Below are 21,768 nucleotides of genomic sequence, written 5' to 3'. Positions count from 1 at the left end.
TTGGAAGATTAACTTTCATAGGAATTAACTTGAGAAGAAAAAATACTCACTTTGCTCCGCCGGCCGCACCGTTTCCATGAATGCCTGAGCTGAGCTGTGAGTGCGACCCCATGCGTGTGCAAGTTGAAAACATGAGGAAATGGCTCCCTCTGCTGGCTGTAGTCTTTAGCGTCTGTCCAAACATTTTACAGATGAAGCAAAACGACGATATTTGCGTCACTAGAGTAATATTTCCAGAAATAAAATGCACAAATCTCTCGTCTCAGGGGGATATGAGAGGGGGGAGCACGATCATTCGAATATACTCCAGGGTTTCTACTGATAGAAAACCATATGTTAATCGCTGAAGTAAACCCTTTAATTTACAGGACTATATTGGAATGTCAGTAGGGATCGTTCTTTCTCATGTGGCACAGATCGACTATGACTTGCATGAACTTGCATAAAAAATGCATGAATTTTGATATCCTCAGATCGGAATATATGTGGTAATAAGTCCTATATGATTCGGATACGTGCATTTGCGTCTGCCACGTAAGTGGTCAAATCGGATATTCCTCGGTAAATGCGAGTCGTACGTCATTGTAAGGGGGCGGAGGTGATTGACGTCAACTCAGGTGGATTCGAACCGCGATCAAGGGCTCTCCTCTTTGTTCTCCGCCTTACAAGAGCAATGTTTTTTGCTGACCTTTAAAGAAAAACATTGAATCATTTCGTTTGCATCCATTGCATATTGCTTCTTTTTCCGGGTCAGGACATCTTGGGCTGTTTCGCCAGTGTAGTGTGAATGCCTTTAATGTTGATTTGCATATCAGCCTCCCTTTCAAAATGTCCTTTTGCTGGCCGTTATCAAGTTTTGACTATTATTGGATATAAATTTGTATTTGATTCTAAGCACAACTGCCAATCCAGTTGATCCAGCCCATCAAAGGAAGAAACATTTCTTTATCTCATGTGCTTTTCTCCAGTCTTTACACATTGGCAAACATAAATTTTCAAATTGCTGTGCTAACCATTATTACAGCATAAAGAATGACTGTCGTTATTTATGGGGGTATGAGCCTTACATTTATTTGCACATTTATTAATGAATGCATTTTTGCAACATCATTCAATGAGTAATGCACCAACTACAGTCCCATATGGTACAGGAAAGTTAAATATTACATTTCACCCTCTGTGCAAAACATTCAGTAGCTAACAAATTCTAGTATGTACAGCCAAATTGCATTCCTTGTGTGGGGGAAAAATATTAAAGATTCATATTTGCATTTTTGGCTGGGAAGACTGTACTTTTGAACAAAAGTTTCACTCTCCCTGGGTATCTCTAACCTGTGTTACAATGCAGCCAGAGTTTACAATCTGTCCAGAAAAAACAAAACAGAGCGATAAAGCCTGGGGCTGGCCATACGTGTTTATAATTACATGTATTTCCTCATTTTATTAGCAGAGATAATCTATTACATATGACACAGATATGACCAGATAGGCCATTTGGGTTTTCTTTTTCTTTTCAACACATTCATATTCTTTATTTGGTCACCTAATAAAAAAATGTCAGTTCAGGTAAATTTTTCAGGTGTATATATATTTTAAACAGATTGCAGAAAATGGTATGTTTTTTTAACTGCTCATTTTGTGAGCACATGCACATACAACCATATTTGAGTCAGAACTTGGTGACAGCTCATGGATACTTAATCTGGGCATATATAAGTCACGCTCTTATCTCATTGGTTCTTGCGAATCCAAATTTAGTTCATGTCGACACATGCATAAATCCCAGAACCTTAAATTATGTGACATTTATTTGGGAGGCGAATATAAATCCTTTTAAATCCAATGCATTTAGGGGGGATTGACTAAAAATGTATTGTACCTCGCTGGTGTTGGTGAATCAGCCAGGGTGAGGTGAGGTGTACCACTGCTCTGGGTTTATATTTGAGAGCTTGTTATCTATTGGCTCAGAGTGGTTTGTTTCCCAGCAGTGTACTTTCACCGGGGTATATGCTTCTGTTTGTGTGTGGTATGACACCTGGTGACTGTGTATCTGTGTGTGTGTGTGTCTATATTTACTGTTCACCAGATGAGCTTTGATCAGGAGATGGACCATAGAATTGAGGTGGGAGGTTTGTGTATGTGTGTGTGTGTGTGTGCGGCTTATTGGGAATTTGAAGTGTGATTGACAGGGGAGAAGTCTATTAGCTGAGATTGTTAACTCCAGGGCACAGTAGAGGCTGTTATCGGCTGCAGACAGCCGTGAAAGGGCCCGGTTGATTCACAGGAAAGCCATTGTGCATTTCAAAGGTGTTGTCTGAGTGATTCGGGTCTGGGCTGACACCACAGAGAGGCAGAGAGAGCGAAAACACAGGAGAGAATGTGCTGGAATCCACAATGATCAATGGACGTTTAGACATCCCCATATACCCCCTCTCCCTCCGGCACCCCGTCTCTCCGAGGAACTAGTGTGACAGTTGTGGATAGAAAGGCTAGGGTGAAAGGAGAGCTAAATGTTTAAAGTTAAGCTGGAGTGATTGAGGCGGTTTGTCTGGTTGCCTGCTCGCATTGGTGTGTGGGTTGTGATTGGCATTACATTGGAGTCATCCTTCTCTAGGATGGCCGCTTGCTTGTGTCTGACTGCTGGTCGCGGTAGTTCGTCCATTTAGGAAGCGCACTGCACCTTATTATAACCGGGATGTAGTTTTGTTGTGATCAGTGTGTAAAGGGGCATTGGTGGTGCATACGGTAATAGTGGACAAAGTACACACCTTCATTACTTGAGTAAAAGTAAAAGTACTGCTGGTCAAATATTACTCCGTTACAAGTGAAAGTTGTATAAACAGATACTTACTTGAGTAAAAGTACAGAAGTATTTGTTTTTAAAAGTACTTAAGTATCAAAAGTAAATTTGCATTTTTATGCCAACACATTATTTTATCATTTTTTTTTGCATAAATGCTCATTATGCCATCATGATGGTTTAGGCCAGTCAGTGATGCTCTAATCTGACATACGACTAACTTAAACTAATTTAAATACTTGTACAAAAGTTACAAAGCTGCTGTCACTTTAAGGTTGAATTTACGGATCCAATACACTGATACACATCTGATATTCTCCCAACTTTTAACCTTCACTTAAGACATAATCAACTTTTTTTTTTTATGTGAATACTCGACAAAGTCAATATTTTGACATCCGTTTTCTTCCATTTTGCTATAAACTATAAATCTGTTTAAATGCTGTGAAATCACTGAAATTCATGTGACCCTACAAGAGTAATTCCTGAAAGGCTTTCTGCAAAAACCCAATCACCTTTTAAAGAAGAAAAAAAATCATCCACTTACTTTCAAAGCTGCTACAGAAACGACTTTCGACGTCGAGGACCTACGATATTTGTCTTTTAAATGTAGTGATGTTAAAGTCATACGTTTCAAGAAAATGTAATACTCAAGTAAAGATACTCAAAAAGTGTACTTAAGTAGATTACTTAACTAAATGTACTTAGTTACTGTCCACCTCTGGTAATGATATCATCTTGAACTAAATGTTCTTTTGAGTGATCTCATTAAATCTGGTTTGCAACAATGGGCGTAAAGATTTGTTCACAAATCAGACTGAATGGATTGATCGGACATCAATCTGGTGCACTTTAAGGGGAAAATACAAAACTGCAGCCCCTTTTCAGTGACCATATTGAACATAAAAGGCTTTTAAAGTAATCAAATATATTGGGTTTGAAACAGTTAATTCACCCAGAAAAAAAAAGAAGAAAAAATCTAATTCTTACTCACCTTCATGTCATTCCCATCCAAATCCTTAAGACTTTTGTTCATCTTCAAAACACAAATAAAGATCTTTTTCATAAAATCTGAGAGCTTTCTCTCTCTCCACTGACAGCTATGCAACTACCACTTTGACACTCTAAAAAGTTCATAAAGATATTTTATCCATAATGTTTTTATTTTGGGGTGAACAACCCCTGTAAAATGTTTTTATTTGATCATTTAATTTCGTTAGAGAATGTTTTGAATACATAGAACTTTCCGACAGTGTTACATTAAAATAATAAAGGAGTGCTTTACACACTACTGGTGTCAGATTTAGTATTTATTCTGCTTTATTTTTGTACTGTTGATTATCATCTCATCCAAATGTTTCTATCTCTCTTGCCTCCTCTGATAAATCAGCCCTGGATCATTCCTGAACTTCTTCTGACCCTGAGAGATGCAAACGCCTGGCATTAGATGGCGAAGAGTGAGGAAGGACACATTTGGTCAAAGACAAGGTTAGCTGTCTGAACGAGCAACACCATGTTTCCTGAACACAAACACACTTTCCATTATCCTATTTGAAGCGGAAACATTTCTGCTATTAAAGGGATAGTTCAACCAGTTGTCATTATTTCTTATGTCACACCCCTCTTGATCTCTCTACATTGGCTACCACTCGCTGCCTGCATCAAATTCAAAGCTCTTGCTTATGGATCAACCAAAAGCTCAGCACCCGCATACTTCGACTCGCTTCTACGAGTCTACACCCCCACCAGAAGCCTTCGCTCAGCTAACGAGCGGAGGCATGTGGTACCATCACAGAGAGGCATGAAATCCCTCTCCAGAACTTTTTCATTCACTGTTCCTGGTTGGTGGAACGATCTTCCATCCTCCGCACTCCTAAAAGTATGTACTCTTTTTGTGAAGAAAAAGTACATACTTTTGACTATGTAGCAAAAGAGTATGCAAGCTTTGGGACACACTAATTCGTCATCTTTAACCCACTCTGTCGCTTAGTTACGTGTATCCCGTCACCATTTAAACTGCCGTCAATCGTCGTCACAGTTCAAATCCTCCACGTTCAGATTAATTTCCTACCGTATCGGAGAGAAATATAGCCGCATGTTGATCTGCCATTCGTGGGTCTTTAATTCAGAGACTCTCCTCGTGTGTTTGCAGTTTAAATATATTGATGCTTTAAAAAGTTAATGGTCAACGTGTCATTACAAAAGTTCACAATGCTGCTGCAGGCGAAATATAATTTGGACAACACTGAATAAATATATTTTTGTCAGGTTAAATACTGATAGTTGGTCACTCAAACCCCTTTATCTAAACTTCTCAACTTAACCGTTAGACTCGCACATCCGTCATGTTTGTAGTTTTGTAACACTTTTTATCCGTCTCATGTAGGCCGCTATTTAGGGTTACGTGGTTGTGTTGAACGTGATTTTTCGTGTTCCAACTTGTGAAATTGTCCCGTAAAGTTAAGAGAACGAGATAACCATGAATACTAGGGCTGGGCGATATGACGAAATATATCGTCTGGACGATAGAAAATGTCTATCGTTTTATATTAGGCTCTATCGTTTACGCCACGATAAGGCGTTTACAGCAGAATTTTACGTCAAGATGCACCTCACGCCACGGCATGCACGCTGCAATACATAAACAAACATGGAGGAAGACGGTATACTATAGTAGACGCGGTTCAGACCAGGGTAATAATTATGCCAGAGTGGTGGCATAAGCGCGCAAAACAAACTTCAGACACAGGCGCTGCAACGGGCTTTTACGCATGGCACACCATATAGCCATATATTGAAATATTTTAATGGCAGGTGTAGGATGGCGAAAACTAAACATTTTCTTGACCGACCACCAAACCACATTAGCCGGTTGAAACCGGTTAACCGATTAGTTTAAAATATGCTACGCTATTTGAAATAACAGCCGCGAGCCGTGCTCCCTCTCTCTCTGTGTCTCTCTGTCTCTCTCTCTCACACTCTCTCACTCACACACACACACACACACGCACACACTCGCCTCCCTTCCACTCACGTCACTTTTTTAAATCCCCCACAGCGCGAAACACGAGTCCCGCAAACGCGCCGCCGTGGAGCTTGTTTGTAATCTGAGGACAATGGCTCCTTAGTTTCAAAATGGTTTGGGTACAAGCAAGGTGATCGCGTTGAAAATAAAGGCATTTGTCTAGCGTTATGAGCTCATTTGAAACATTGCCGCGGCTCATTTAAGAAAATGACAGCTCCGAAGAGACGCCGCTTTAGTTCGAGGTAGTGCTAATAATAAAGAAAGACGATCAACATCAACGATCATCTGTTACCACTGAAATGTAGATGTAAAATATTTCCAAATCTAAGTCCATTTTAAGCGAAATGCACGCTTCATATTGTCGTCTGCCCTGGCTCTAACCTCGAGTGTTTAGCCTGTTTACTTTTTGCAAACCTTGTGTGCGCACAAACCCAAGCGCTGTGACCTCGCGTCAAATGTTTTTATTGGTTTATTAAGTACAAACAGGCGAGTTATGAAAAATTGAGTAGGAGGGATATGTTCACTTCACACGAAAAGATTTTGGAATGAGATGGCTAACTGTAGTAGCGTTTAGTCCACTGTATAATAGCCTAATTTAGAGATCACTTTTTTTTTTTTTTTACTGACAACTTTGATCGGTTAACGTTGATACGGTCAATTCGGTCAAATGGTCATCGGTTAACATCCCTAGGCAGGTGTTAACTTTACCAACTGTCTTGCTTGAATAAAAGGTTCTAAATAAAATAAAAATGTAGTCCACTACCTCTTATTTGTGTTTTTATATATATATCATTTCAAACTGCATTTTCACATTGCAATTTTGTATAGATTATTCATAAACTGAATTAACAGAAAAAATGCTATATCGTTATGTATATCGTTATCGGGATATCAAATGAGCTATATCGGGATATGAAATTTTGGCCATATCGCCCAGCCCTAATGAATACTATGATAAAATGGCGCTCGTTTTCAAGCGGGACGAATTCTAAACAGCATAAGAGAAAGAAAGCCATGTATGTTACAATATAGGGTAAAAAAAAAAAACTTTAGTTTAGTCACACATGCAAGTACATTCTTAATGTTGATAAAATGTTTAAAGAGCATAATTTGCAAGAGCATAGTTTGTAGTTCTAATCAAACCCTTGTCCAACTCTCAATGGGTTGTGGGAAATATCATCCCTTAGAGTGAGCATCGAGCCGCACTTCGAATTCTGATCGGAAGTAGTAAACCATTCATCTTTGGAATACTCTTCTTTTCATGATGAGAAGTGATGGTAGTGATAATATAATAAATAGTAAATGGGTAATTTTGCTTATGAATACACACACCCACACCTACACTCACCCACACACACCTTATACATTAACACACTTTTATTTCACTTCTAGAATTATGTAATTACTCGATTGTCAATTACTGCACTATTGTGGTTTGTATGTCTGTATGTCAATAAAAAAAAAAAAAGGAATACTCTTTTCAGCATACTACGATTTGGGACACTAATTCTATTTTCAAATATTATTTAGTATGGATAGTATGCGAATTGGGACGCAGGGTCAGTCATTTTGACTGGTAACCTCCGTGTCTGACTCTTTAACCATTAGGCCAAGTCTGCCTCCAACTTGCATCACCTTTTTATAATAGGCACATTCTAGTTTCAACACTCAAATCTTAATTTATTATAATGGACCCACTGTGAGTTGTTGTCACATAGTGTTGCTCACTTGCAGTGTATACCAATTGATTTATTATTGGTATGTTCTAGTGCTTCCTTGCAGTGTAGACATGTCAAAGTTTAATCTAATTTTATTGCATCATGTCTCACTGCTTGTAATAGGAACTGAACTTATTCTTTTTTCTGTCTGTTCCTTGCTTGTTTGCGCATCATATAGTTTATAATGGAGCATGTGAATTATTTACTTACAGTAGGCCTATAGAAATGTTTTGTTGATTTATGAGATTTTTTTTTTTGGTTTTGTCAAGTTATGTTGGTTGTAATGAGATCATTCTACTTTGGTTGCAGATGTTGCATACTTGCAAAGCATAATTAGTACACTTGGTGTGTTTTTGATAATACAGAGTGTCGCTTTAGAGCAAGAGAGAGCATGCTTTATCATTCGCATTTTTTTTTCTCCTTTTTTGTTCTCGTTTCAAAAAGCATTCAGCGACATGCACAGCGCTTCAAAAATCATTTCCGCGACGCAGCAGAGGGATTGAGAGAGACATGCCACTATTTTTCCATGCTCTCCCTGCAGCACAGAGCATACTGTTCTCTAATCAGCTGCTCTCCCTATGAGTTCGCCTCCACTGATGGCAGAATTGGCTCTCTGGAAGCGAACACTGCCTGCATTTTGTTGACTCTCAGCGGTGGAAAAAGCTTCATAAATTGAGATGCGTTCTCTCCCTCTCTCTCTCTTTGCCTCCTCCCCAAACACATAATCGCTGTAAACAAGCGCGCTGAGAGTGAGTGCATGTGTGATTTGGATGTTGTCATGGTTTATTTTCCCCGGTTAGAGACGCTGCCAGCATCATCGTCATCCTCCCTCGTTCTCTTCCTCTCCCCACACAAGCGTTGTGGCAGCAATTTCTCCCGCTGTCACAGCGCAGAGGCGGCACCTCTCTCCTTCTCGCTGGCTGTCCGCCCGGTAATTTCTTTTCATGCAAGCTGCAAATGTTTCTGTTGCTCTGACAGTGGGTAGACAGTAGATTAAGAGAAAGGAATTGCAGAGTGTGGAGGATACAACGGCCCATCCACCTTCAACGGGAACAGACTGACTGCACGCACAAGCGCAGATAAGACATCGGGCTGACTGGAGAGCACCGGGCCGCTGATCGCTGTGTGATTTCACCCTGCGAGCGCAACGGATGCTATCCCACAATCATAAAGCGAACTGAAAAGCGGAATGCTTTTATTAGACTCCATATCCATTAGACTCTAGTACATATAGGGAATTTTCGTTTCTTTTTTTCTTTTCTTTTTTTTTTTTACACAGCTGGTGTTATAGCTGTACTGTCCATACTCAATACCAAGATATTGTCTTGTGTGAAAATCGGCCCAAAAGCAGTTTGGTCTATATGTCAGTCCTAAATTTGTGAATGCCTTTGCATGATATTATGAAATATCAAACAAGATATTGTCTTGTGTGAAAATCGGCCCAAAAGCAGTTTGGTCTGTATGTCAGTCTTAAATTTGTGAATGCCTTTGCATGATATTATGAAATATCAAACAAAGTTGTGGTCGACCAATATTGTTTTAGTATGCTAACGTTGATGCCGATCTAGCTTGTAGAGCTGTCTGGCATTCGGCAGCTATAAAGCTGTTGCTCGATTAATTGTTAAAAGATTGCAATCTCGATTCAAACACCCATGCGATCTCATTCCAACAAGCTATGTCTATTAAACACGCCAGAGCAATCAAATCTGCGTTTGTGCTCCTGCTGTCCCAGAGAGAGCAGTTGTCATGTTTAGGTATGAAACAGCTTCACAAACAGTCTTTTCAACCACGCAGTATCATTGTCTCTGTGTTACAAATATTCATATTATCACAGAAGTCATAAAAGTTTATAAGCTATCAAAATATAGCAAATCACATTTTGGTGTTGAAAAGTGACTGTTAACATTTTTTATTTGTCATTTAATCAATAGATGTGTTCCAAAAACGCTGATTCATCCAGTAATAAAGTGAAATTTTGATGTGTCATTAAATCATTCATTAAAAAAGTAATTCAAACATTTTAAACAGACTGCAGCGATTAACATGTGGTCAGAACCTTGAGTAAATTACGTGATTTGTCTATTCAGACTCGTGGGAGAATCATGATCTCTGTTATTCATCCAAATTATACAGCTCTAACCACACTATTTAATTTAAAAATAATAAAAACACATGCATATAAATACAAATGATTTAAAGGGTTACTCCACCGCAAACTCAAAATTTTAAGGCAACCAGGTTACTTACTTTTTTAAGTTAAGTTTAAGTTAAACCAACAAAAAAAAATGTACAGTGTAGCAGTGCTTCGCCTGTGTGCTTTCCCATAATATAGTCACAAGTTAATATCTGCATAATATAGACAAAAATGCATTTGTCCACATATCTAAATGTAGGAAAGATGTTGAATAAGCCCTATTTCTAAAAAACGGTGAAGTATCCCTTTAAATGTGCATTTGCTAGATTGGGTAAGAAAGCATTATAGTGTTTTTTATGTATTACTAATAATAGAAAAGAAAACGCTATTGTATAATGTTTGCTTTTTTTTGTTTAACATTTTTATCTACACTCTAAAAAATGCTGGGTTAAAAACAACCCAAGTTGGGTTGAAAATGCACCAACTCAACAATTGAGTTGTTTTAACCCAATGGTTGCGTTGTTTTAACCCAGTGGTTGAGTTGTTTTAACCCAGTGGTTGGGTTGTTTTAACCCAGTGGTTGGGTTAAATGTTGCTTAAGACAACCCAATTGCTGGGTAAGAACAACTCAACCATTTGGTAAAAACAACCCAATTGTTGGGTTGGTGCATTTTCAACCCAACTTGGGTTGTTTTTAACCCAGCATTTTTTAGAGTGTAATAATTAGACAGAACTGTTAAACAGATACATTTCAATGAAGCCAGAGAATTGGAACGTGCAGAGAATTGCCCAAATAAAAGTCCTGACACATCGGGTGAACAGAAAAACGTATCAGCCAATGGGAATAATTAAAAACTGCCAAATATCGCCATTGACGAAATATAGGTCGACATATCCTTTTTGGTGCCACTGTTACCCCTTTTCCATGAAGTCAGTGCTGGTGCTGGTTCGGAGCCAGAGACTAGTTTAAAATTGATTCTTTGTCTTTCCACACCCAAAGCACCAGCTCCGAGCCAGGAAAAGTGGTTCTTAAGGAGCACCAAAACATTGCTGGTCTAAAAGTAAGAACCACTTGCATTAGTGGCTGGGGGCGGGGTTACCGTGATCAACAAGACGAACAAAAACTTGAGAGCCACCCTTTTTTAAATAGCATTGAGGGGTATGTTAAATATGAAAATTATAGTTTTTGGTTGTGACGTTGTTACTTTACTTGCATTAAATGATTTATCTTAACAAGATGGACAGACGGACGTATGTAGCACAGCCTATTTAAAAGGTTAGTTCACCTAAAAGTGAAAATTCTCTTATTAATTACTTACCCTAATGTCGTATGACACCCGTAAGACCTCTGTTCATCTTTGGAACACAAATGAAGATTTTTTTTTTTAAATCTGATGGCCCAGACAGGTCTTCATTGACACCACTGTCATTTTGTCTCTCAAGACCCATCAAAGTCATTAAGACGTTGTTACAATGTTTCGAACGGTTATGAATCAGCGTATTGAGTCATGATTCGGATCGCCAATGTCACATGGTTTTAGTAGTTTGGCAGTTTGACACGCGATCCGAATCATGAATCAATCATTGAATTCGGCCCATCACTATATAAGTCCTTATTTAGTTTTTTTGTGCACATAAACTATTCTCGTCGCTTCATAAAATGATTGTAGATTCACTGTAGTGAGATGGGCTTTGTAGCGACGTCTTTAGTGCCTTTATGGGTCTTGAGAGAGGAAATGACACTGGTGTCAATGAAGGCCTGTCTGAGCCATCGGATTTCAACAAAAATATCTTCATTTGTGTCCCAAAGATGAACAGAGGTCTTACGGTAGTCTAATGACATTAGGGTAAGTAGTTAATGAGCGAATTTTCATTTTTGGGTTAACTAACCCTTTAAAGTTCATACACTCTTAAATGGTTCTTTGGCAGGGTGTATGGTTCCACGAAGAACCTTTAATATCAAAAGAACCTTTCCATTGCACAAAAGGTTCTTTGTAGTGCAAAAGCGTTGTTTTGACTATAAAATTGTTAGGGGGAAAAATGGTTCTTTAAAGAATGGTTCTTTGGGGAACCAAAAATGGTTCTTCTATGGCATCACTGTGAAAACCCATTTTTTGTTGTTCCTGTCACCTTCATTTTTAAGGATGTAGGGAGGGTGGAAAGGAATATGTAGATATTGTTTTTAGTGCAATAAACTCTGTCTAAGCTAATAGTGGTCCGTAGGGAGGAAATTATATGACCCCTTTAAGATATACAAAGTAAATGTATAATTCAAAACAGTAAATGATCATGAGTCAGGTTCTTGAGTTTTCCCATTGTGTTCCTATATTAAGTTGTTTTCAGCGTGCCCACTCCATCATAAAGATCCGTGCGAATGTACAGCATCAGCCTCCGGCTCGTGTCCCGTGGGTCATTTCATTCAGCAACCACAAATAAACTTAGCACTCTTTCTGAATCTCCAATGAGGAATAAAAGGAGGATTTTGAGATATATTTAGTTTGATTATATAAAGAGCAAAGTGCACACTTTTTTCTTCTTCCTTCCTCTCTCTCTGAACAACGCTGTGGAAATCGAATCTCTGGTGTGATGCGTTGGCCATGTCCAATTCTCAAAAGGCAAAATGCTGTAATCTGAAGAATTCATAAGCGACAGTACTGCATTTGTGTGCTAGTATTTACACAGGCATCTTCATAAAAACTCTGGAATATTCAATGACATTTCAAATCAAGCGTAGCCCTAAACATCCAATTTACTGTCACAATAACTCAGGGAGGCGCAAGGAAACGAGTAGAGTGTGTAACTATGACAACATACGTATGTGTGGACGCATGGGGTGAGATTCAATATAGATGGCAGGATGCAAGGATTTGGCTGAAATGAACTTGTGGCGGGGAGGGAAATGAAAGTAGCGATGGGTGGAATGAGTAAACGCGTGGGTCCATTTCCTCGCATGGCAATGGATGGATCCCTAGATTAAAGCTTTATGTGGGAAAGAGGGGATGCAGGCCATGGCCTGGCAGAGATGATAAGAGAAGGCCTACCCTCACATCTCGGCAGATGCATTATTGATCAAGACTACCGGTAGCTGAGGGGTTCTCCCATACGGGCTCGGCCCCTCTGGTTCTAGGGCTGTGCAGAAGGATGGAGACCTGCTGGAACTATCATAGGCATTTGATGTTATTACCTGCACTCGTCTGTTAAAGGGCACGTGGTTTTCTATCTGTGTCCATATTTTGGAGTTCTGTAAATGTGAGCAAAATTCGACAAATTAAAAAAAAATATTGTCATCAGTAGGAAATGATATTGTTCAGAGGTAGTTCTTCCATAGATCAGGAGAGTTCTTGCACTACCAATTAAAAGTTGGGGTCAGTAAGATTTAAGTATTTAATACTTTTATTTAGCAACAATGCATTAAATTGATCAAAACTGACAGTAAATAACATTCTATTCATCAAAGAAGCCTGAAAAAAAGTTATCATTGATAATAATAAGTTTCTTTAATGTTCACGTCCTTGTAGAACTCGTAATTACAACTTGTAAACTGAGAATTTTCGGAGAGCTAGCACTTAACTGCTGTACCACCTAACCTTCAAGTGTTGTTATGGAGTGAATGCTCCTGAAAATGTGTCATTGTCAAAATTTGTCATTTGGCTTTATTATCACAAGAATAAATTACATTTTAAAGCCCCCCTATGTGAAAATCAAGATTTATGTTGTATGTCTATATGGTGTTTTTAATATGCTTTAGGACAAACCATGTGCAAATTCATCAGTCAACACCATTGCTAAGTATTTCCTCTTTAGAAATGCCTTGACTAAAAGTCTCAAAAATGTGGTTTGAAATCGCCGGTGTTTCTTTCGTCACAAACCTTGTAACCAAATCTGGTTGCGGGCGGGCGGCTTTAGCATATCATTTAGCTCTGAAGCTGGGGAGTCTCAAGAGAAGCCAGGTTATCCCGGTATATTGTTCTATTGATATGAAAAATTGTGTGCATTTAGCAGTATAGCTGGTGAATTATATGATGTATATTATGATGAACTATATTCCTTTCTCTGCTGATGATCTGAGTTGTTCAAAGCTTTTCTAAGGATGCTGATTTTTGGAAGGCAGACTGAGATGGTGAACTGGGATATGGTTTTGTGTAACATTAGCAACACGTTTGATAACTTAGCCAAAGGCTAATCATATTAATTACTGTTTGACATTGTAGAGAGTGATACATAAAATTCATTGCTGTTCTGATACATTGACTTAGTAGACAATCCTGCGAGTGAGTGGAGGCGGGGCTCATTAACAAATTCATGGACCTTAAGTGTATTAAAATCAAAATGTTTTTTATTTTTAAATATTCAACAATATTATTGGTGCAAAGGTGTCATGAACTGGCTTTTTAAATTTTTTATACTGTTGTCTGAGGTCAACTAATGACGTTTGTATGGTTTTTACTTTAAAAAACATCATAACTAATAAGTAATAGGCTATTTTCTACACTGCTTTTGAAGCTCTCTCCAGAACGATGGGCTTTGATGGGCGTATTGCACTGGAGACTTGGATGTAGATGCCCATGGCTAGGATTGGAGAAGATTTGCATATTTAATGAGCTTCAGCTCCTGTCATATCTATGTCCCAGTCAGTTCAGTTCACATGAGGGAGGGGTCGTTTTGAAAGCAATTCTCTCGACCACAGGGCTCATAAACGTCTTTATCAAACAAACACAATGATTTATTTCTCTTCCACCCACGATTGATTGGACTATTATTTTTGTATTGCATAGCCCGCACGATCATTCCATATAAGTGCGAAATGCGCGCACACACATACACGTGCTCAGATCAAGAAAGGAATCAGATCAAGAATATAATGAGATTCATCGGCCTGCCGACAGGCTTCCGTTTTGGTATAGCCCGTCTGGAAAACACACAGCCCTTGGGCTTTGCGAGCTCTGGCCCATACATGTCTGAGTCCATTGTGCTAAATGTATGTTCTGTTAGACACATACACATAAGCAAAACAATCTACAACAATGCAATACTATCACATATAAAAACATGTTTTACTCACATAAGTGTGTTGCACCATTCCTGTCGGATCCAAATCCAGCATTGACCAGAGATTTATTTACAAACGATCCCGCAGTGAACTGAAATGGACATGTCTTCCCCACGTGAGCTGGAACTTCATTAAAAATAAAGTTCAACCACTCATTCCTAATATTAGGATCCGAAGGAAGCTTATGCAGCGACTGTGTTCTTCCCATAGACTGTATGTTCTTCCACAACCAGGAATAGCACTATCTTGCTATATTCTTCGGCATGTTTATTGCTGCTGGCCAGCGTAATCCGATGAGTCGGTAGGCGGGGCTACTGAATTACACATGCTTATTCTGTAGAGGCGGTGTTTCGTCAGTCAATGACATCAATATAAACGTGATCGTTTTCTGAGCCTGGTGTCTATAAAAGCTTTTCTTTGACTAACAAGGATGTTTCAGCTCTGAAACTTACAGGATATTCTTATATTACCATGACCTTTTATATATCAAAAGCTCAAGGGAAAGTTGATATCTCAATTCTCATTGTCCAACAACAATGAGACCGCATACTTGGATGAGGTGGAGCAACTGACATCATGGTGCCAAGACAACTGTCTCCTTCTGAATGTGAACAAGACCAAAGAACTGATTGTGGACTTCAGGAAGAGACAGCAGCGGTCATATTCCCCTCTCATGATCAGCGGGACACCAGTAGAGAGAGTGAGCAGCTTCAAATACCTGGGTGTCAACATCTCCGAGGACCTGACCTGGACTGCACATATCCAGTCTCAGGTGAAAAAGGCCAGGCAAAGACTGTACCACCTGCGCCAGCTGAGGAAATTCCGGGTCTCACCAGCTATCCTGAAAACTTTCTATTCAGGGGCGATAGAAAGTTTACTGACTCAGTGCATCACAGCGTGGTATGGTAACAGCACCAGTCACGACTGCAAAGCCCTGCAAAGAGTGGTGCGCTTGTCCGAGCGCATCTCAGGGTCAGCTCTCCCGTCTCTGCAGGACATCTACATCAAACGATGCACAGGCAGAGCTACAAAAATCATCAAGGACATTAATCACCCGGCCAACCCCCACTTCACCCGGCTGCCTTCTGGTAAGCGCTTCCGTAGCCTGATGGCCAAAACTGAGAGACTCAGGAGGAGTTTCTTCCCACAGGCCATCAGACTCCTGAACGCTGTCACTTAACTACATGTGACTTCACCTCACTTCAGTATTAACAAACTCACATACTGATATTGCACTGCACTTTATTCTTGTGTTTCATGTAACTACTCATTATAATGCTGTTTGCACATTACACTCCTGCACTTCTGTTATCCACAGATTTATTTTTATAGTCTCCAGTTTACTTTATCTCACTTATTTTATTCCACATCTCTTATTTCTTTTACTTGATTTATTCATAATTCTACATATGTATATATATATATGTATATATATATATATATATATATATATATATATATATATATATATATATATATATATATATATATATATATATATATATATATATATATATATATATATAGCACCTTATCCTATTCTTATTTTATCCTATTCCTATTTTATAATTTATTGTGCTTTTTTTGTTAATTGTTATTTGCTGTCCATGGAGCGGACCTGTTTACATTTCACTGCCGGTTGTATTCTGTATAACTGTGTATGTGACAAATAAAACTCTTGAACTTGAACTTGAACTTGAACTTGAACTAACTGTATTTTTGATCAAATAAATGCAACCTTGAGTTTAAGAGACTTCTCCCTCTCAAATGTTTTTAAAAAAATAAATCTTACAGACTACAAACCTTTAGTGTAAATTTTAAAGTAACAACTTTGTCTCATGTTTCTTCAAAGGCTTTAACTGAAATAAAAAGAGACAATTGTGAACAAGAATTGTGTAGAGCTCTAAAATAAATGTATAATTTGGCATTGGAAGAATTTGTTGAGGAATGTGAGTTGATGTTGAGAATGAGATCTGACTTCTGTTTGCTGGTTTTAGTGTCTTGGCAAATTTGAGAACTGTTTCAGACATTGTCGAATATTGAGGTCTCTTTTAGGCTGTGTTCAGATTGCTGGTAAATGTGACCCAAAACCTTTTTTTTTTTTTCTTTTTTTTTTCTCAAATGTGATCTGTGTTTTTGTCATGACAGTGTGAACAGCACAAACCACATGGAATCTGATTTTTTTCAATTCTGATTTGGGCCACCAAATCTGACCTCAAACAGTGAGAATTCATGTGACTTTTAAATCACTCTTGAGCAACATTCATCACAATTGTGCACTCATGGGAGTCACTTAAAAGATTTTACATTCCTAAAGCTATCAAAACAGTTGAGAAAGGTAGTCAGTGGAAGGATATTGATGTGTCAGAACTCATAAGTATTACAGCGACAGCTCTATACAAGAAAACATGAGGGCTCGTATCATAAATGTTTAAAAATGTTGCTCCTTTTATTTATATATATATATATATATATATATATATATATATATATATATATATATATATATATATATATATATAGTCTGTGCATAAATTTGCTGGCTTCTGTGGCAAATAACACTAATGTTATCTGTGTTTACTTCTGTATGACAGCGTACTTCATGATGTATTTTTATCGTTCTTTTACACATGCGGGTCAGTTCATGATCTCAGCAAGCAATAGCTGTCATTTCACTGTCTCGGTTAACTATAGACATGATATAGTCTGGCTATGAATAACCCACTTCTAGCCAAAATAACTTGGAAGCTGTGTGATATTCCTTCATGTAAGCAAAGTCAACAGTGATTACAATGTGTTTCATGTTGTTGTTTTCGTTTCAAATTATGACTAGTCTGTTCTTGAGCAAGGATTAGAGATCTTTCAGTGAAATTTTGCCTAGCTGTCAGGGCTGTTTGAATGGCTATTAGACATCTTTTAAAGGAAGTGTATGTAAGATTGTGGCCAAAACTGGTACTGCAATCACTATCCCCTCTCCCTCTTCCCCCTGACTTGAGGTTGCCAGATAGTCTGCAGGATCCACAGGAACATTTGTAGATGAAGCTGCGGTAACTAGAGTAGATCTGGCAACCCGCATGCCCAAACACTACTGACTTCGTGATTGGTAGATAGGTGGAGGGCGGAGCTTCAGGCCAAAACACGTCAACATCAACATCAGTTGAGGGCTGCAACAACAACTTTTAAATGACAATATCCTGGCTGGACTACTGTTATTATCATGTAAATCATGTAAATTAACATGATTTCTTAGTTTATAGTGCCATTTTATGATTAGTTGAAATACAGTTCTTACATACAGTTCCTTTAAACACAAAATTGCTTGCTGGGATCTGTTCACACAGAAATTTTATATTGGCCACATTTTAAACAACAGATGTACAGCATCGGATCTGAGCAATAAATCAGTCAGAATTAAGCACTAAGCCTCGCAGTGTGAACATGGCCTAAAAAGTGGCTCATGTGAGATAACTGGTGTCTATTTTTCAAGCGAAACATCTCTGAAAAAAAGAGATTTGCACTCAACATTTGGTCTCCATTTTGTTCAACTGCTGTTAAGGAGAAGTTGAGATATCTCATTCGTTCCTATGGGATGCAGTACAAGGTAAACCTAGATTTTTAGATATGATAATTTTTGAATCCTGTACATAAAAAAAAGAAGATTCTGTGCTTCCAGCAGAGAGACAAAAACTCCAAAAGAGTTTAAAAGCTCCAGGTACTGTCAAGCAACCTTGGATTTTAACTAGTGTAGAAAGTTATGAGGAGCTCAAAACAATCTTTTAAAAGTTATCATTTCTGTCCCATAAAGTGTGTGCACGTAAAAAGAAAGTAAAAAGTTTTAAAGGAGATACGTAAAAGAGGACTAATCAGACTCAAGGTGTCCGTTTCTCTCTTTTTACACTCCCTCCCTCCATCTCTCCCTCTCTATATCTCCCTCTCTCTCGCACTATCAGTCTGGGAGAGTGTTCTAAGATGCACTTTTTCCTGTGCCGAGGCTCTTGGCTTTCCCTAGATTAATTGAACAGACCCAGCTGTGCTTTAATTAGTGTTAAAAGATCAATGATTTTCAATACAGCGACGCCTGTTGTTAACCCCTTTCTGTCCGCCATGTTTTTTTTCATTTCCCATGATCCCCCCCCATCTTGTCAGTTTGGTTCTCACTGTCAGCAACCTGTAGTTCTGAGCATATTTAAATCTGTTGGCATGAATTTCAAATCCCATGGCCTGATAGCATACAAACACATGCATGGATCGCAAGATGTTGCTTTGCTTTTCGCCAGGACAATTAATGTTCCTTTGGCAGCAGATCTAATGACAATTAAAAAGAGTTAATTATTTCTGCCACAATGATCAAGAGCATGTTAGGCATGAGGAAGAGGGAGCGTGCGCAAGGAGATTTCCTTTAACCAATATAAGGCCTGAGGCATAGTTAACTCTCTGTAGGATTCTTTCAAAGCTCTGCGATTAATATATAGTAGGACGTTTAGAACAATGCATGACACCTTTCTAGACCCTATCTATCTTCTAAATTCATGTCATTGATCTTATTGTAAATTATTCTGCAACGGTTGCACGGTATATGAAGGCACGAAGGCGAAGAAGAAAGGTTCCAATGTAGTTTAGTAATATTCTACAGGGTGGTATTAAATCAAGACAGGCACGCTAACACAACCGGACACTGAACATAAGAAAAGCAGGAACTTGAGTAGTGCAGATAAAAAGGTGAAAATCAAACAACTGAACCAAACAAACTCTTAAAGGGGTGATGAATTGAGAAATCAACTTTCCCCTGAGCTTTTGATATATAAAAGGTCATGGTAATATAAGAATATCCTGTAAGTTTCAGAGCTGAAAACTTAATTGTTAGTCAAAGAAAAGATTTTATAGACACCAGGCTCAGCAAACGATCCTGTGCTTCATACTGACGTCATTGCGTGACGAAACACCGCCTCTACAGAATCTGCAGCGCGACAGGAGGAATGGTGCAACACACTTATGTGAGTAAAACGTGTTTTTATATGTGATAGTATTGCATTGTTATAGGTTGGCATCTGAAGGGGCGGCGCACACATGTCTGTGTGTGCACGCAGTTCACACTTATAACGTCCGATCTTGTGGGTTATGTGTAATATAAAAATAGTCCAATCAATTGCGGGTGGATGAAAAAAATGTTTTGTTTGATAAAAAAGTTTACGAGCCCTGTGATCGAGAAAATCTTTCCGTTTGCCGCTTCTCCCCCAATCTCTCCTCTCCCTGAACTGGCAGGGGGGCTTAAGCTTATTAAATATGCAAATCTTCTCCAATCCTAGCCGTGGGCGTTTACTTCTAAGTCTCCAGTGCGGCACACCCACCAAAACCCAGCGTTCTGGAGAGAGCCTCAAAACCAGTGTAAAAAAAAGCCTATTACTTATTTGTTCTGATCTTTTTGAATGTAAAAACCACACAAACATCATTAGTTGACCTCAGACAACAGTATAAAAAAGCCAGTTCATGGCACCTTTAATGATGTGTGACCATAGAGACGGAAGACTGGCGGGCGCTCAACACATCTTCCCTTCTTAAGAATGACTTCAGTGCCGTTCTTTTCTCAGAGAAAAGCTTAACTCCAAGTCTTCTAGAGTCGTGGTCAAAGCTGATTCGAAAGACAGTTTCTGTGTTTACTAGAAGCACGCAAGCGCAACTTGGCCCCTTAATTATGTTAAGCCCCGCCCACGACTCTATACACGATGTGATTGGCCCGAGCAGAGTTTGCCGTTTACAGCTCAGAAGTGTATTGAGAGTTGCTAGACGACACTCGCGGGCAGATTAGATTTCCTGGGGTGCACTTATGTTAGTATGAATTTAGCTTTATATTTAGATCATGGCATGAGAGGTTGCAGTGATACATATTGTAGCCGATCACAGTCATGTTGAGCACATGAATGCAGTGATCTCGTCATTGCAGCTCAATTTCTGCACACTAATGAGCAATTGTATCATAACTAACAGTGCGAACATAATGTAAACAAAAGTTTCGTTGATACAGGAATTTTTGGAGAGAGTCCAGAACTCTGTCACTGATAAACTCTGTTCGATTGACAGCTCCAGCGATTGTAAAGGGAACATTCTTTGATCGCTTTCTATTTATAATTGAATCACCACTTAAATAAAAAAAATATTTTTCATCCTGTTTAGAGAAACAATGTGAAGTTGACTACTTAGCAACTGGTTTATTTTTTCCGACACGGACAAATAACATCTGACCGTACATGAATCATTACATATCAGAAATCACCAGTTACAGATCAGGCATTAGAATTAACACGGTTTCTTACATGTTGCATTACTGTCGAGTCCATAACGTAAAAGTGTTTTTGCAAACCCTGTGCTGAATTTGCTCCTTATTTACCAAAGAATCCACAGTGAAATGTACCACATAAAAATAAATAATGCTCAACTGAGTTGAAAATAAATACAATCCTAACATTGGGATCCTTTGGAAGGTAATGTTATCTGTGTTCCATTGAATTGCTCCTCTCTCCTCATCATCTCGCTAACACACCAGTGGGCGGGGCCAAAGTTGCAATGATGAAATAGGCATTGATTTTCTTCTCCAGAGCTGGTCCTTCACCTATCTATTATAGATAGGCACATTCCACAAGTCTTTCACCGGGCTTGGTTACAATAAAAGCTGCTTTTTGACTAACAATTATGTTTTCAGTTCTGAAACGTATAAGATATTCTTATTGTATGTCAAAAGCTTAAAGGACATTTTATTTCTCAGTTCATGACCCCTTTAAAGCAACACAGAATATCTCTCTAAGTTTAAGATAAATGCAGCATAGGCAGAATTTGAATGTCCTTGAAGCAATTTTTCATAAGTATAATTATTGTGTTTTTATTGTGTAGCTGCTGTGTGAATACCTGTCACCCCCTCCCCTCTTTACCTGACTTACGCCAAGGCCTGTCCTACAGCATAGTGCCGTTATATGTGTAAGTGAGTAAGTGTGTGTGAGAGACAGAAGGGAATGTGACCCAATGTATTTTGTGCGAGGTTCTGATGTA

The 21,768-nt window shown here is 38.7% G+C and overlaps 1 long non-coding RNA gene across 1 annotated transcript in view; it reads left to right on the top strand.

Moving 5' to 3' along the window:
• The first annotated feature begins 4,223 nt into the window (after nucleotides 1-4,223).
• LOC137046843 (uncharacterized) overlaps nucleotides 4,224-21,768 on the top strand; it is an 84,086-nt gene continuing 66,541 nt past the window's right edge. Inside the window, exon 1 of the long non-coding RNA XR_010899093.1 lies at nucleotides 4,224-4,288. This is a non-coding gene — a long non-coding RNA (uncharacterized lncRNA). The remainder of the gene's footprint in view (nucleotides 4,289-21,768) is intronic.

Source organism: Pseudorasbora parva, chromosome 18, assembly GCF_024679245.1.
Source record: "Pseudorasbora parva isolate DD20220531a chromosome 18, ASM2467924v1, whole genome shotgun sequence".
Lineage (NCBI taxonomy): Eukaryota > Metazoa > Chordata > Actinopteri > Cypriniformes > Gobionidae > Pseudorasbora > Pseudorasbora parva.
Note: the sequence above shows the minus strand (reverse complement) of the source record. Positions and strands in the feature narration are given on the sequence as shown.